General features: G+C 32.4%; 1 protein-coding gene across 2 annotated transcripts in view; it reads left to right on the forward strand.

The window, feature by feature from the left end:
• Nucleotides 1–18,820, forward strand: part of LOC140443526 (dual oxidase maturation factor 1-like) — a 297,352-nt gene that overhangs the window by 106,765 nt on the left and 171,767 nt on the right. The window contains exon 1 of one of the 2 annotated variants that reach the window (XM_072534839.1): nt 12,154–12,458. The exons of the other annotated variant lie outside the window; for it this stretch is intronic. The gene's annotated coding sequence lies outside the window, so the exon portion shown is untranslated. Of the gene's footprint in view, nt 1–12,153; nt 12,459–18,820 lie in introns of those variants that run through there. 2 annotated transcript variants of the gene reach the window in all.

An 18,820-nucleotide genomic window follows, 5' to 3' on the forward strand; every position in this document is an offset into this window, starting at 1 on the left:
TCCAATCTGATGTTTCGTAGCCAAGATCATTTCTTTCGTCCTATGCCCCTTTTACCTTTAATCTTGCCTTCTTATATTACCTGGAGCTGCTCAAATTCCCTATGGCGCATTATGTGTCCTAAATATGACGTCTTTCTAATTTTGATAGTATTGACCAGATAAGGGCATGTGTTCATTGCTCTCAGTACTTCTTCATTCGTAGTTCTGCTGGTTCAGCTTATTCTTAGCCTTCTTTGGTACATCCACATTTCAAATGAATTTAATTTGTTGACGTCATACTGTTTTAATGTCCAGGTCTCACAGCCATATAGTAATAGAGATCACACCTAACACTTTAGGGTTATCCACACCGGTGGTTCCAAAATGCTACGAGTGTAGGAAAATGATTATAGTTTTTTAAAGTTTTTTATCATAATTTCTAGTTTATATTCGACTTGGAAGACGTTGTTATCTCTTACTTGTAGACTGAAGTTCAGCTCGTTAACGTCACTGAAGATATCATCCAAATACGCCACCATTGTAAGCCATTCAAAGGTATTAAAATTATCAGCACTTGGAAGATGTTGTTATCTCTTACTTGTAGACTTAAGTTCAGCTCATTAACGACAGTGAAGATATCATATAAACACGCCACCATTGTAAGCCATTCAAAGGTATTATCTGCATATTTATTTGTGCTGCGTGCTAAATTTTTCAAATAAAAACATTCTGATCTCATGTCTCAGCTCGAAAACACGCGATACGACTTTGCCACGAACCAACACACCTCAGTATGCAATAACAACTGTTTGTGAATACTTACCATGTCTTGACAAATCATACCGAACATACGGAAATTTAGAGGCCTGACTTTAATGAAATTCACGGCCTGCACTATCTCGTCTGTAATGTATTCAATGTTGGATAACGATATAACGTCCATTTCTTTTAAAGCTTTTTCTCCCCACAGCGAAAATCATAATGTTAGCGCACGGTAGTACTAATTCTTTAGCAATGGTGTGAGGCTTACCACTTTTTGCAACTAAGAAGGATACTTGGTAAGACCCTAATACAGCATTTTTGTTATTGGCCCTATAAGTAGCAGTCTTAATTATTGTTTTCTTGCTTCGTTCTAACATATTTTTCGACGAACTGAATTTTCGACGCTCTACTGAATTAATATATTTTTGGATTGATTTTTATAGCAATAATTAAATTTTTATTTGCTTTTTGGTGTTTAAATTTTTAAACCGGAAATTGTTAAAAAAAATTGAAATATAATTATAAAAATTGATCTGTAACCTATAAATTTTAAATTACAATTAATATGGTTTACTGCCATCCTAAAATAAATCATTTTAAAATATGCCACGAAGAAATATCTTCAGAACGAAATATATATTTTAAAAATAATTGAAAATAACTAGGTAACTATATTACAAATAATAATTAGCTAAAACGGACAGTTATAATTTTTGAAAAAGATATAATGTTTGAAAAATTTACTGTCTGACGGAAGAAAACCATAAAGGGTTGTGCAATTTAAGATGAGCAAGATTTTAATTATTATTAGGTCAGTATTATATTTGATTATTTATTATTTAAAGCTATAATTGGATATAAATATATTTATATTGTTTACCAATTTACCAATGTTTTCTTTAATCTTTGCAATTTATAAAAAGTTAAAACATCTCGAAAATCCCAATGTATAAATATAAAATGTATAATAAAGATCATTTAATTTTTGACTCGCAACTTAAAAGTGAAATAAAACATATTTGGTAAGAGTTTAAGTTTATACGTCACACTTTTTTCAGCTACCCTGTATTTATCAGCATAATATTAGAATATACCCTTCATCAACCTACATATTACTAAATAGACAAAATTTTTAATTTTTTTTAAATTTTTACAGTTTATTCATAATTACCGTTCCGTCAACATTAACTCACCCAACAGTATCTCTTATTTTTATTTATAATAATTTATAAACCATTCATTATAACCATTGATAAACATAATAATTCCGTATTCATCTTTAATAATAGAAAGTAAAATTCTCACTCTTAACGTAGAATATTAATTCTGAAACATTTTGTTTATATGTTTTTGTATATAATTTTTTTCTACAGAGCCATCGAAAAAATTCGTAATTAGAGTTAGTTGTCAAATTACTTAAAATTGGATTAATATAATACTACTGGTAGTGTAATATCCGACAATTTCCGTAAATGAAATCACATTAATGACTTGACATTATCAGTTTTGGTATATTTTTCACAAATTTGTTTAAGAAAATTAATCAGTTCTGAAACATTGATATTTTTTAAGTGGATTTAACCACAAATAATTGTAACGACAATTACATTTTTTATTTTATTTTAACATTTCTATTTTCAATCCGGGGATCGTTTTGATCGAATGAATCTCTTTTAGATCATGTTTCTACACATTGTTGTATCAGTTTGAAAACCAATATTTCATAGACGAGACTGTGGTTGTCATATGCACAAAAATCATATGCACAAAAATATTTTCATTAAAAAGTTGACTATCAAAAAAACTTATGCAGCTAAATTTTCAAATCTCAAATCCAATTAGATTGGCATATACGTCTAATAATTATCCGATTAGAAACCAGCGCCTTGTGGCAAAAATGCTTTTGATGAATTTACCGATCTGCGGTGATCAGTTTATGGATCTCCAAAGGATGCCAGTTTACTATATCTCGAAGGGTCTAATAATTTTATGGGAAGCTATAAAGTGATATATCTTTTTCTGGTGTTTTTAGATACCGGGTTAATTACTGGATTTAATTTGTCCGTAAGCTTATCCTCAACTTTAATTTTTTCCCGTTTTACACCATTGTTAAATCTGCCTCTATAAATAAATCGGTTTTGAAGAATATAACTAAAAAATTAAGCTGTTTAAGTCCTAAAAAAAATAAATATCATTTAAACGTTATATAAATTGTTCCAAAAAATATGTTTTGTTCAGATTTAATCAGTTTTGAATCATTCGAGTTGTTGGTTAGTTTTAATGAGACTTTGATCTACTAGTGATGTCTCTGACTCCCGCCTTCGAATCTTCCAGTCGTTTTCAATTTTTATTCTAACTTTGTAAAGGGATATACTATGACGTTAATAAGCTTAATAGCAACAAGCTTACAAAGGCAATCAAATCCACAGCTCCTTATGCCTTGCTTGTATGTAACGAATAAAGCGGCGAGACAGCAAAATTAACTAAACCAAAAAAGGGGCGAAAACTAGAGTTTATTCATATTTTTGCATTTTTAACTTTTAGCGAGTTACTTCACTTTTAATAAAAATTATTTTTCGTAGATTTCTTCTTTTTCTAGTGCTATCTCCGCGGCGGAATTTAGCAATCATCATAGCTATTCGGACTTTTGAGACGGCTGCTCTGAAAAGTTCATTTGATGTACATCCGTACCACTCTCTCAGGTTGCGCCTTAGACTGTGTACCTAAAAATATGTCATAACGTTCACTTTATAAAATAGACTTAACTTACAACTACCACCTCTGATAGAACTAAATTAACTATTGTGTGAAGAAGATAAACGTTTTTACCAGCACATGAATTTTAAAATAAAAATAGAACTCGATGATATTCCCGATAGCCAAGAAAATATATTCATAAAACATAATTCATAAAACAAAATAAAACACTGTTTGTAAAAGATAAAACAGATTTGCATTTGATTTCTGATGTTGACGAGACGCTTGCCAGATGAAAATTGCGTTTTAAGACATTACTAAAAGGAGAGGACATGGCGACGCAAGAAGAAGAAAGAAAAGAACAAAAATGTGTATCGATTGTAGTCACTTTATAGAAAAAAATAAGAAGAGAAAATGGAATAAACGCTTAACTTATAAAATGCCAAAGAGAAAAACTAATAGAAGAAATGTAATATATCTGATATGGACAAAAAAATGATTTTTTGTGGAACAATACAATGCTAATACCAATAAAAAACCAACAAGACTGCTTAAACTTTACGAGAAATAAATGTTTAAAAAAATACTAAAAATTTATGTACGCACCATAAAAGAATTAAAGAACTTCTGTGGAAAATTGAAGGAGAACGAAAACTAATATTAACAATAAAAATAAAAAAAAGCTATCACTATTTTGTTCTCTATCGTAGTCATAAGTATGGTATACTAAAATTAATACCACAATATAATAAAAAGAAGAAATATCTCCGGTTAAACTTGATTTTTTTTTAAATTTATTGGCGCGTGAGTTGGATAACGATATAACGTCCATTTCTTTTAAAGCTTTTTCTCCCCACATAGCGAAAATCATAATGTTAGCGCACGGTAGTACTAATTCTTTAGCAATGGTGTGAGGCTTACCACTTTTTGCAACTAAGAAGGATACTTGGTAAGACCCTAATACAGCATTTTTGTTATTGGCCCTATAAGTAGCAGTCTTAATTATTGTTTTCTTGCTTCGTTCTAATATATTTTTCGACGAACTGAATTTTCGACGCTCTACTGAATTAATATATTTTTGGATTGATTTTTATAGCAATAATTAAATTTTTATTTGCTTTTTGGTGTTTAAATTTTTAAACCGGAAATTGTTAAAAAAAATTGAAATATAATTATAAAAATTGATCTGTAACCTATAAATTTTAAATTACAATTAATATGGTTTACTGCCATCCTAAAATAAATCATTTTAAAATATGCCACGAAGAAATATCTTCAGAACGAAATATATATTTTAAAAATAATTGAAAATAACTAGGTAACTATATTACAAATAATAATTAGCTAAAACGGACAGTTATCATTTTTGAAAAAGATATAATGTTTGAAAAATTTACTGTCTGACGGAAGAAAACCATAAAGGGTTGTGCAATTTAAGATGAGCAAGATTTTAATTATTATTAGGTCAGTATTATATTTGATTATTTATTATTTAAAGCTATAATTGGATATAAATATATTTATATTGTTTACCAATTTACCAATGTTTTCTTTAATCTTTGCAATTTATAAAAAGTTAAAACATCTCGAAAATCCCAATGTATAAATATAAAATGTATAATAAAGATCATTTAATTTTTGACTCGCAACTTAAAAGTGAAATAAAACATATTCGGTAAGAGTTTAAGTTTATACGTCACACTTTTTTCAGCTACCCTGTATTTATCAGCATAATATTAGAATATACCCTTCATCAACCTACATATTACTAAATAGACAAAATTTTTAATTTTTTTTAAATTTTTACAGTTTAAAATATAAAAATAGAACTCGATGATATTCCCGATAGCCAAGAAAATATATTCATAAAACATAATTCATAAAACAAAATAAAACACTGTTTGTAAAAGATAAAACAGATTTGCATTTGATTTCTGATGTTGACGAGACGCTTGCCAGATGAAAATTGCGTTTTAAGACATTACTAAAAGGAGAGGACATGGCGACGCAAGAAGAAGAAAGAAAAGAACAAAAATGTGTATCGATTGTAGTCACTTTATAGAAAAAAATAAGAAGAGAAAATACAAGCCTAAAAAATGAAGGAGCAAAATTCCAGGAGATAATGGAATAAACGCTTAACTTATAAAATGCCAAAGAGAAAAACTAATAAAGAAATGTAATATATCTGATATGGACAAAAAAATGATTTTTTGTGGAACAATACAATGCTAATACCAATAAAAAACCAACAAGACTGCTTAAACTTTACGAGAAATAAATGTTTAAAAAAATACTAAAAATTTATGTACGCACCATAAAAGAATTAAAGAACTTCTGTGGAAAATTGAAGGAGAACGAAAACTAATATTAACAATAAAAATAAAAAAAAGCTATCACTATTTTGTTCTCTATCGTAGTCATAAGTATGGTATACTAAAATTAATACCACAACATAATAAAAAGAAGAAATATCTCCGGTTAAACTTGATTTTTTTTTAAATTTATTGGCGCGTGAGTACCTTTCTCTTATGCCACCTATCACGTTCCACAATCGGTAGCTGTTAGCTACTCTACGTGTAATATTTTTTTATCCTTTGTTTAAAAAAAAGTAGGTATTTAAATAAAAATGTTTTTTATTATGGTGAATATAATATATCGTCGGAAAAATTAAAAGTTAAATACACAAATATAGTTTAGTGATGAATGTAAGAACTGTATTATCTAACTATTCTTTTCAGATACAATAGAATTTTATCAACATTAAAGATTAAGATTATCTTACAGTTTTCTTCAAAAGAGGCAGAAAACTATCATGACCAAAAATATCAAAAGCTCGAAGATATTTATGAGTTGAAATATATTTGAATAGTAAGTTTTGGAATATCATTTTTAATGTTTCGCTTTGACGTTCTAGCAATTAAAAATGAATGTGACTTGTCAACGTGATGTTTCGAGAAGCAAATTTGGAAAAAGGTAAAAGAAAATTTTAATAATTAGATAATGATCTAATTTTTGGTTTCAAATCTTTTTAAAGACGGATAAGGAGTGGTCAACGATTGGTTGAAAAGGACAAAGTTCTTGACCCTATAGTCTACAAGCCCATGGGAGATTTTAATGGTTTATTTTGACCCAGCAGGAATGACATACAAAACAATACTACAATATGTAATAACAACTTTAAAAACTATGCCGTCAATTCTTATCGGTACATGTTAGTCACAGGTAAGATAAACTTACCACTCAAGGGGGTAAGTTTTTTTTGTCAAACATTTTTGTACGGCATTTATAACTTAGGTAGGTTATTTAAAAATAATAAACTGCAATCTTATGCTGTTTAAAAATATTAGTACTAGGAGCAAGGACAATTTTTGATTTCGGAAAAATGTTTACGTTTATTTTCTGTTCTTATTTTGAACCCTATGCTTTGTGTACCGATAAGAATTGCAGGCATAGTATTTAAAGTTGTTATTACATATTGCAGACTGCAATTTACAGTATTGATTTACATGTGATTCATGCTGTGTCCCATGGGCTTGTAGTCTATAAAATAGTTGCAGAAAATTTATTAGTGTATTTGTAGTTTATTAAGACTCTACCAAACTAAATTACCTACTTTTTGGCGAAATTGTGACCATGTGCTTGTGCTTATCGGTTTTCAGCTTTTATCTTGACCTTTCTACCGATCAGACTTCTAAATAATTATCTAACCAACCGGTTTTCGTATCACGTTTTTTTTTAAATTTTATTTTACGGTATAGACATAAACTTTTTAATAAATTTCGGTTAAGGAAAGGGAGTTCCTTTTTCTCCGATTAAGGAAAATAATAAATTGGGGACCTCCAGTGCGGTATCCAATAAAAATCCAACGAAAATTAAAAAATTAAATTTAAACTAAAATAAGTATTCGCTGTGAGCCGATGAATAGAGGGGATTTGACAGTTTTCACCAGCGCTGTTAGTGGCAGTTTTCTGCGTTTAACTTGTAAATTTTCAAATAATGGCGAATACGGATTTTTCAAAAAAAAAAGATATAGCAGCTGTTGTATTGATACATGTAAAAACACTGGGTATAACAGTGATTGTAAATTTTATTATTCATTGTTTAATGAATGTATTAAACATTGTTCAATGTTTAATATTCATTTTGATAAAATTCACACAAATTGATATCTAGGCACTAAAGGCGGAGTCCCATGTATCCGATTTCCGACGACACGATGATCCGAAAGTATTCTCATTGGTCAGAATCGAATCAGAATATTTTCGCGCCGAATTTCATCCGAAATGTTTAACTATGCTTCGGACATCAGATAAAGATGAAATTATTTTAACTTTTTCCGATAAAACGGATGTTTTGTAACCTAATTTTATTCCAATAGTTTAACATTTGTACATTTAATTTAATGAAACATTAATTTTAATCGAAGAAGCTATGTTCGTAAAGTTAATAAAACGCTATTATTATGTCTACTTCTTTTAATTCACAAAAAAAAACAAAATGTACAATTCGGCAAAGAAAATAGTGGGTTCGTGAAATATTTAAGCAAAGAAAGTCACAAGGGGCTTTTAATAATCTATTGCAGGAAATGAAGCTAAATGATATTGATAAATATTGCAATTACCTTAGAATGCCTAATTGCACATAAGTTATTTAGTCTACATAGTTTCTTTTACGTTATCCATAAAAAACTGAATAATCCAAAGCAGGAGAAGGGATTATTTCCGCATTCTGCTGTTTTACCACGCAAAAGTGGTAAAACAGCAATTACCATCCAAACAATAAACAAAGAATAGACCATTGAGAGTTGACAGTTTATACGGATTTTCGTATCCGACAATCGCAACCATCTGACTAACTTCCAAATACCAACTACGAAAACAGACGATTTTCGTATGTCGGAAATCGGATACATGGGACTCCGCCTTAAGGCCTACGCACACAAAAAATAACGCTGAGCAAAAACAATAAACAGATAACAGAATGAAAAATGAAAACAACAGGTGTAAAGGTAACCTTTAAATATTTTCACATAAACTTCTTATTTTTCTCAATGGCCTCGTGTGTAAGTAGTCATCCAGTAGCAGTAACTTATACCTTCAATATTATAATTATAATGAATAAAATAAAAAAGCGTAATTACTTTTATTATTCATTCTGTGTATTCGTTCAGTAGTCAGTTTACAATAATATTTCAGTTCATAATTTGTGTATTTTTAGATAAATATCTATTTTTCTCGTTTTGTCATATTTCACTTGCACCGGTTTTACAAGAAAAGTACAAGTTTCAAACCGCGAGAGAACGCTACCGGCGAAACTCACAGCCAATAGTCGAAAAAATATTTTGGTATATATTAAAAAAATAAATGATATGACATTTAACTAGATTACACCCGATGACAGTACGACATATACTTTTTTAAAAAGTAAAATTAAAGTGTATTTTAAAAATAAAAGGTATTGGCCAAAATATAATTAAGTTGTTCGGAAAATCACTTTAGGAAGCCAATAATTTAGTTACTTACACTTCTTTAAAATTCGAAAACTTCATATATCATACATCCCTAATTATTCATTAAAAATAAAGGGTTTTATTCGTAAATACTTAATTTAATAATGAGTATTTTTATTAAGTAGAGATAAACCTAAAAGAGCTTATACAGGAAATTGCTCCGTAGATGACCTAGTCATGCTAGTGGATCATTTCGAGAATGGGACTATAATGGATAGGGTAAACATAGCCCTTGAACTAGTTTGGGTGTGGCTAGAGAAGAGAGAACTAACGCTAGCCATACAGAAGACGGAGGCCACTATCGTCAAGGGTTCAAGAGCGAGAGAGCATATCTTTTTGACTTTGACAGGAGAGAGTATCCTGCCTGTCAATAAAGTCTTTAGTGAACACGTAATATATGCTACGAAAAAAGCCGATCAAAGAACAACAGCGCTAACAAATATCATACAAACATAGGAGGTCTGGGTACAGGTATAAATTCTGGGGCAAAAACTAGAAAAATTAAAAAGAAAGAGATCCTTGAAAGGCAACGACAGAAGATATAAACGCTAAAGGAAAAATAGAAAAAAAGGAAGCCGCTCAAGCATGTTAGGACAGTATAAATAAGTCTAGCCGCGCGTGTGATGCTGAGTTTGGTTTTATTTTGTAGGCAGGGCATCAAGAACGTATCCGAGGGCATGACTTTCATGAGCGAAAATACACTTGGGTGTACCCTTTTATTTTAAATACAACACACGTCTTAAGAAAATTTTTAAACCACAAAAAAAGGTCACTAATATTTATAGAACTAAAAAAAATTCAAATCAACGACAAGATAGGTTATGCATCTATTATAGTTACTTAACATGAAACATTTTACCTAACTATATATCATTTAATCGCCTTCTTTCCTGTGGAATCTTTTAATTTTACTTTCTATGTTTATTGCAAAAATTATGATCATTTATCCATATAAAGTGATGTCCATACTATAACAAATCCAAGTCAATTAAGAAAATTATGGCTGAGTATTAAATTTCATATAAGATAGTCATTAAAAAGTTATAAGCCAATACAATTTAGTAAATTAAAGACAGCCATGGAAAAGAATAAGCAAAGGAATTAGCAATACAAACTGGAACGCCAATAAGTAAGTTTTCAACGGAAATAATTATGGAAAAAAGAAACGCTTTAAAAGCTGAATAAGCACCAGGTTCGGAAAAAATTCTACCAGAAATCGTAAAAATCATTATAGAAGAAAATGCTGAGTGGATTAAAGAAACCACGAATAATTTACTAAAAAGATAAATATTTCCTGAAGAATGGAAACTGGTTAACTTGTTACTTATTGTAAAACCTGAAAAAAAATCGATGAACAAGGAGTTTTTAGACCAATGTGTATACTTACCACATTGGGCAAGATCCTGAAAATACTAATTAAAAATAAACTTTAAAAATAAGTAAGTAACAGAAAAAGGAAAAATATCTCAACACCGTTATGTGTTCAGAAAAGGGAAATCTGCAATAGACATAGTGGGAAAAGTAATGGAAATAGCAGCCATATGAAGACGTAGGTGGTTATGAGCCTTCTTTCTATATATAAAATACCTTTAATTGTGCAATCCGGAAAACAATAATAAATATATTAGATCCATAAATTTTAAATTTAGTAAAGGAATACTTCACAAAAAGACAAATAAGCATAGCAAAGGGCAACTTAATGGAGACATCGGTACTAGAGAGCTTGGTTCTCGGACCGCTGCTGTGGGAAATCTTGTATGACGACATTCTAGAAGAAGATCTGGGAGAAGGAATAGAGGCCGTTGTATACGCAGACGACTGTAGTACTTGAGAGTTCAATGATAATTGGCTAATCATGAACTCGGCAAATACTCTATTAGAAAGAGTTGAAGTTTAGTTGAAAAACTGAGATTTAAAGTTAGCTTCACAAAAGACAGAGGCAATTATACTGTAAGGTCCAAGAGACAGGGATCATATCTTCTTTATGCTGGAAGAAGAAAGAATATTTCCAGTAAAAAAGGTAAAATATTTGGGCGTCATGCTTGATTCTAACCAAATATTTAGTGAATATATCAAATATATCCTCAGTAAGGCTGATTAAAGAACTGCGGCACTAGTAAGAATTATGCCTAACATAGCAGGACCTAATGCAGAAAAAAGACGAATCCTCATAAAAGTTATTTACTCGACAATTTTATGTGCTTCACCAATATGGCAATAAGTACAAAACAAACAAAAGTATAAATTAATATGGGCAAAAACACAATGAAAAGCTTTGTTAAGAGTCGTCTACGCACACCGGATGACCTCGACTGTAGCTCTGCAGGTCATAGCGTGAGTACTACCAATTCACCTGCAGGCAAAAGAAAGACCGAGAGAGAACATACGGCAAGAATAGCCAGGAAATGGAAGAACAAAAAAGGGAAACAATAAGATTTCCTTTATTATTTATTTATTTTATTCTTAGTTTAGTGTTTTATAGTCTTCTTAGTCATAATTTTAGTTTAGTTTCTTTATTAATTATTTTTAATTTGGTATAATATCAACACTAAATTTAATATACCCTGTCCACGATTTCTTCGTAAGAGCCACCTGCGAGCCCAAAGGCGTCTGATCTTTTTCTTCTTACTGCTGTACGCTGTACGCAGTTGTTGCCGGCGTATTATTATTAAAAGTCGGGAAGCCAATGCAATCAAAGATTTATTTTCCATTATAATGATTTCAAAATCTAATAGTTGATACCTATACTGTGTCTAATATCTCTATGACCATAAACAAAAAGAAAAATCAATAAAACCTCACTCATTGTCACTCATATCATGTCATAACTTATCATGCAGTGTAAACACGATTTTTTAAAACATCATAGAAACGAGGAATCATAACAAATCTCATATGATATTGTCATGATAAAATCATGTAGTGTAAAGTCTACTTTATTCTCCATATCTATAGATCAAGACGTATACCTAACACACGTAGTCGTGTAAGTAGTGTAAATCGGTTTATTGTAAAACGTATTTTAACAGCTAATTTTATGTGGGTTGTTTATGGTTAAATTCGTATAACAAAAACTCAAGTATTATTATTAGCAATGTCTTAACGTACGTTCGGATTTATAATGGTGAGTGGCAATGTTGTCTCATTTTGTGACCTTCGTCACCTAGATCCTTGTACGACCGGCAAAGTACTGGTAATCATTTTATATGATCATTCCTATTCTACTACACTCATTGTACATTTGTGTTCCGTGATTTCAACACGGTGTTCCGTGCTTCACGACGCTCCGTTTAATCGTCGTTTAAAGTCAGCGGAATCGTGGAAGTGCATGTATGCGGATAGAATGTGAAATACTTATTACTTGTATTGTGTGCTTGGCCTGATTCTACAACCTTCCCCTGTTTACGTTGTGTTTAAGAATTTGAACTTTTGATTTGTGTCTTGGAATACACTGTTTTTAAGAACTGTTAAGTTTTTGTTCATGTTTCGTTTTATTTTGATTGTTTATTAGGTAAGTCTACAGCTCTTTATATTTGAACTTTAATAATGTAGGAACAAATCATTTGTCAATACTGAAGAAGATATTTACAAATACAAACATACATCAATCTTCAGGACTTCTAATATAGGTACTACTAGTAAATATAAAAGTTCAGAAATTTCAATCCAAAAACACCTAAAAATATTATAATGTTTAAATTTTTTGAAAAGCCGATTGGAAAATAATAAGTCGATGATAGTTCATACACGATTTTTTAGTTCTTTAAAACAACTGTTTTTCGTTTTTTATCTACTAAAGTAACACCCAGCCTGGGATAAATAAGTGATATTATTAAATAAATTAATAAAAGCAGGAATATGTTTTTATCTTTCTGTATTGAGTATAACAAATATATTAAGAAACAGGTGAACATACATGGCACCATTAGATTTTTAGTTATACTTTTCAAATTTTGGATCTCTTGTTTTTCGCCAATGCATAATTATAAATTAATATTTTCGGCTTCACACGGACGGATGGACACTCAACGCAAGGTATAGATATAGATTTTGGTCTACATTCATCATGAATTCAGATAATGATAGACCATACGCAATATTTTTACATCTGAATAAGAGAATAAAATGTTGCTGTTAAATCCATACTTAATTGACATTTTGTGTTTACCGATCGCATTTCTATTGTTTACGTTGTAGTATTTTGGTTGTTAATTGCACTGGTCTAGTTTCTCTTTTGTGATAGGTCTTAAATCTATCTGGTAGATACTTGAACTAGCACTAAACTCAATATTTTGTTTTTGCTTTTGGTATTGTATTGTATAGACAATTTGAAATTTTTGCTCCTTTTATTGTTCGTATTCGTATTCCGTACGACATTAACATATTGACCAATTTGACAGTTTTATTAAATTGGTTAATAGTCGTTGCAGATCGTTTTTGTTGTCCGCTACAAGAACCGAGTCGTTGGCATAGTATAACATGCTAATCTCATTTTGTCCCATTTAATATGGCTCAGTTTAATCTGATTGAATGTAAATCTATATTTATACTAAAAATTTTTCACTCATATAACATATTTATTTTTTATAAATTCAATTTTCTTCTTCTTCTACCTCTCATTAGGTAATTCTGCCTGTTTGTTATCTTGGAATATACTTCCATACTGTGTTTCCATCTTTTCCATGGTCGGCCCACACTTCTACCTAACAGCAATTTGTCTCTTGCTATCTTGACTACCCAATCGTCTGTCATTGTGCTTGTGTGATTGTTCCATTCTTTCTCCATATTCAGCATCCACTCGCTTATCTTTTTCACCTTACGTACTGTTATGCTTTAGTCAATTCTTTATCGATTCCTCAGTGTATTTTCTGTGATTCTTCTTAGTACGTATTCTCATTGTTTTCTCTAGCATTCTTTGTGTTTTGGATGTATCAGATCTCGTATCTGATGTGGATTGTATTGTTTAGACCCTCTTCTGCTCTATTGGCTTTATGTATTTGTTTCTTTTTGCTCTGCTTTCCAATCACCCTAACTGAATAGTGTAATGCCTAAATAGTCGATTTCCCTAATCTGTTCAATGTCTAAATTGACGGTTCTCTCAATTTATATTTTCTATGTTGTTGGTTTTGGTCAAAAATATTTGGAAAACGAGGTCCAGGAAGAAGAAGAACATCTTGGTTAAAGAACCTCAGAATTTGGTTCAATACAACATCTGTGAAGCTTTTCGGCGCTGCTGCAGATAAGATAAAGATTGCCATGGTGATCGCCAACATTCGTAACGGATAGGCACATCAAGAAGAAGAATGTCGTTGGTTCTTTGCTATTGACTATTGTTTTTGTTTTCTGGCTAAAATGTTTAGATTCTTTGCTATTATGTTATGCTTATGGACTAATATTTGTGAGTTGTCTTCATTTGCTGCTATTAGTAGGGCATCTTCTGCATATCACAGGATCGTAAATACTTTATTTCGCATCTTATAACGTATGACCTATACCTTTCGTCACGATTTTAATAATTTCAGTTATTACCAGTAGATTTATGAGTACTACTGTACTACTGCACTAATTTACTGAAAAATATGCATTAAATATGCAATTCTTTTAGAAAATATGCATTAAATATGCACTTCTTAGAAAATATTCATACTGCCAACGGAAACATATATTTAATAATGGTATATTAATTAATGTCTATTTTAATAATTAAAAAACAATAAACATAAATTTAAAAACTAAGTAGAGAATTGTCATGTACTACTTAATTAATTGTACTAAAAGTAGTAAAAAAATAAAATACTATTCCTTAGAATTATGGAAACAATAAATGATTTTGATAAATATTTTTCAAAATTTTCCAATAAAAACTTATGGCTTCTATCAGTGTACATATATTTGTAAATTGTGAAACTTCTTTTCACATTAACGGATGTAATAGGAGCATCTTTAAATTCAGAATAATATTTTCTTCTAAATTTATTTCTTCGCAAAAATTACAACAAGAACGTCAGCTACCTCAGTAAGTTTCTGAAAACCATTATTTTTTGAACAAATTTAAAAAAAATAACTTTTCCAGTGTCCCTTTTAATATTATGACAAGCGAATCTAATTGATTTTATTAATACTGTTACGATAAATATACTGGCCTAACTTTTATGACTAATTATTCTGTTTTATTGTAGAAATTTCGGTGGAAGTCTAGAACCAAAATTATGGTGAATGAGCCGGCTAAGCTTCTCGATCTTTCGATGCTGTTCTAGTATATCAGGATTTCGTATATAAATACAACATTTTTATATGGAGGGCCAGTTAATTCTCAAGACCCGCGCTCGCGAATTTGTAACGTACGGATATATATAAATTTGTCAGATAAGTTAATATAAATAAAGAAATAAATTAAATCCGTAAGTGTTATAAATATTGAACCTTTTAATAAATTCACAACAAATGGTGTCAGAAGTGGGATCGAACATAAATTAGACTTATAATAATAATACAAGTGAATATAAAATAGATTGTGAAAATGGCTACGATTTATGAGCTGACAGTGACTAATTTAAGAAGACATCTTGAAGACAGAGAATTAGCTTCCACCGGAAAAAAGGCTGAGTTAGTCCAACGACTAAAGAACGCTTTGCTAGAAGAAGGACTAGATCCAGAGACTTATATATTTGAAGATGCTGTCCTCTCGTCGATTTCGAAAGTTTCTGGTGATGTAGCCAAAGTTTCTGGTGATGTAGCCAAAGTTTCTGGTGATGTAGCCAAAGTTTCCGGTGATATCGCATCATTAGAGAACAAAGTTTCTGGCGATATTTCGAAGGTTTCCGGCGACATCGCTTCTTTAGAAAGCAAAGTTTCTAACGAGATTTCTTCCCTGGAAAGCAAAGTTTCTGCTAACATCTCTTCAGAAATCTCTAAAGTCACTTGTGAGATGTCTGCCCTGGACGATAGAATATCTTCGTTAAAAAACCAAGTTGCTGCCGATAAGTTGGCCTTCGAAGAAAAGATTAAAGAGATGGAAAGGAAGATGGAAGAAACAGGGACAGCAGAGAGAGGTAACAATCCGATTACAGTGGAGATAAAAGAAGACGAGACGAAATGTAAGTTGGAAATACGGCCGAAATTTGAAGGAAGTGGAGGTTCTGTCCATGTGAAAGTCCCAACTTTCGACGGAAAATCGTCATGGAACAACTACATGAAACAGTTCGAATCAGCTGCAAGAGCGAATGGATGGTCTGAAAAAGAAAAGGCTGTAAACCTGACTATCGCTCTTCGAGGAGATGCCTTAGATGTGCTTCAGACCATAGCCGTAGAGGAGACCGATGATTTCGAACAACTGAAGAAGAGGTTAAATATGCGATATGGCCACGAACATTTGGAGCATGTATATCAGTCGCAGCTTAAAAATCGTAGACAGAAGAAAGATGAGGCTCTTCAAGAATATGAGGTAGATATTGCCAGATTAGTACGATATGCTTATCCAACAGCTCCCGAAGACATGATGGAAAAATTGGCCGTTCAAACGTTTATTGATGGTCTTCGTGATCATGAAATGCAGAGAACACTACGATTAGCTCGTCACAAGACGCTGGTTGATGTCTTATCCGCCGCTCTCGAATACGAGTCAGCTACGCAGGCCTCTGGCGGGTACAGTAAAGTTAGGACTGTAAAAGAGGAAGGAGATGAAGATAAACTTGACCAGCTCGTTAATATGATGAAAAGCATGACATATAAGAAAACGAAGACCATCAGATGCTGGAATTGTGGCGAAATAGGACACGTGCGAAGCTCCTGTAAGCACCCTAGGTACGACGCAAATCAAGAAACTCACCATCAGGAAAACTAGAACGGGTCAGCCTTAGGGGGGCAGCTTCGACCCAGAACTTTTCCAAAGACCCTCTCATACTAATAGCTTCTTTGAAATGTCGTGAAGATAGTGTATATGTAGATGGAGAAATAAATGGTAAAAGACATACGTTGTTGGTGGATACCGGAGCGACCAGAACCATTATACGCCCGACAGTTATAAACAGCCGAAAGAAACTGTTACCAACGAGGTTACGACTTCGGACCGCTACAGGTGAAAATGCCAACATTCATGGAGAAATCCAGGTACAATTGGGAATTGGGGCAGAAAAGTTTGTCCATACTGTTATAGTTGCTGACATCGAAGAGGATGTTATATTAGGAATGGACGTAATGAATATGCATGGATTCCAATTGGATTTTAAGAATAAGGTAATCAAAGTTGGCAACGAGGAGGTATTTCTCCATCCACATAATGACAACACTGTGCAAGCAGCCATTACAGAAGATACAGTCGTGCCTGCGAGAAGCGAAACGATCATAGTAGCGCGACTACAGGGAATTGTAGACGAAGGGAGACCTGTTATGATGGAGCCTTGGAACCACGACGATGAGGTTGGCCGTGGAATCATAATTGGAAAGGAATTGGTGACTTCGGCTAAAGAAATTCCTGTGAGACTTATCAATGTCAACGACTACCCAGTGACCATAAAGAAAGAGACAAAAGTAGGAACTTGTGTACCTGTGACATCCATAATCCGTCAGGCGACAACATCTGATAATTCCAACGACAAATTCGACCAAATGGTTGCAGTTGCAGGACAGTCTCTAAATCAGATGGAGAAAAGGAAATTAAGGGAATTTCTTCGGCAGTATCGTGATATTTTCGTACCGAAAGGAGGAAAGACGGGAAGAACTACCGTTGTTAAGCATAAAATTGATACTGGTAATGCTAAGCCAATTCGTCAAACAGCTCGACGATTACCACAGGCGAAGAGAGAGGAAGCTGAAACGATTGTTCAGGAAATGAAGAAAGACGGGGTGATAGAACCTTCTACGAGCCCATGGGTCTCTCCGGTGGTCCTGGTTAAGAAGAAAGACGGAACGACGAGGTTCTGTGTGGATTACCGTTTGCTGAACAACGTTACCAAGAAAGATAGTTATCCTCTGCCTCGGATCGATGACACATTGGACACATTTGCTGGAAGTAAATTGTTTTCTACTTTAGATTTAAAGTCTGGATACTGGCAGGTAGAAATGGACCCAGTCGATAAAGAAAAGACAGCCTTCACCACAGGATCTGGATTGTGGCAATTCAACGTTATGCCATTTGGACTTTGTAATGCTCCTGCGACATTTGAGAGGCTTATGGAAAATGTGTTGAGAGGGTTATCTTGGAAAACATGCCTGGTTTATTTAGATGACATAATCGTCTTGGGGGAGACATTCGAAGATCATTTGAGGAATTTAGAAAACGTTTTTAATCGACTTAAAGCTGCCCAATTGATGCTAAACCCCAAGAAGTGCCAGCTATTTTAAGGTAAAGTCAATTATCTGGGTCATATAGTCAGTAAAGAAGGAGTGGCCGTGGATAAGGGAAAAATCGATTCTATTAAGGAATGGCCAAAACCAACTGACAAACATCAAGTGAGAAGTTTTCTTGGACTATGTACTTACTACCGGAGGTTTATTAAGAAGTTTGCAGATATCGCTAAGCCATTAACGCGACTTACAGAGGAAGCAAGAGAATACCGCTGGGATATAGACTGCCAAAATGCCTTTGAGACCTTGAAAAAGCATTTAATAACAGCACCAATTTTAGGGTATCCACTGCCAGAAGGAGAGTTCATCTTAGATACAGATGCAAGTAATGTGGGAATTGGAGGAGTGCTGTCTCAGATTCAAGGAGGACAGGAACGAGTCCTCGGATATTTTAGTAAAGTTCTTTCAAAACCTGAGCGGAATTATTGCGTCACGAGAAGAGAACTTCTGGCAGTAGTGAAATCAGTAGAGCACTTCTATCAATACCTCTATGGAAGAAAGTTTCTAATCCGAACCGACCATGCCGCC

The sequence above is a fragment of the Diabrotica undecimpunctata genome, chromosome 6 (genome assembly GCF_040954645.1).
Source record: "Diabrotica undecimpunctata isolate CICGRU chromosome 6, icDiaUnde3, whole genome shotgun sequence".
NCBI lineage: Eukaryota > Metazoa > Arthropoda > Insecta > Coleoptera > Chrysomelidae > Diabrotica > Diabrotica undecimpunctata.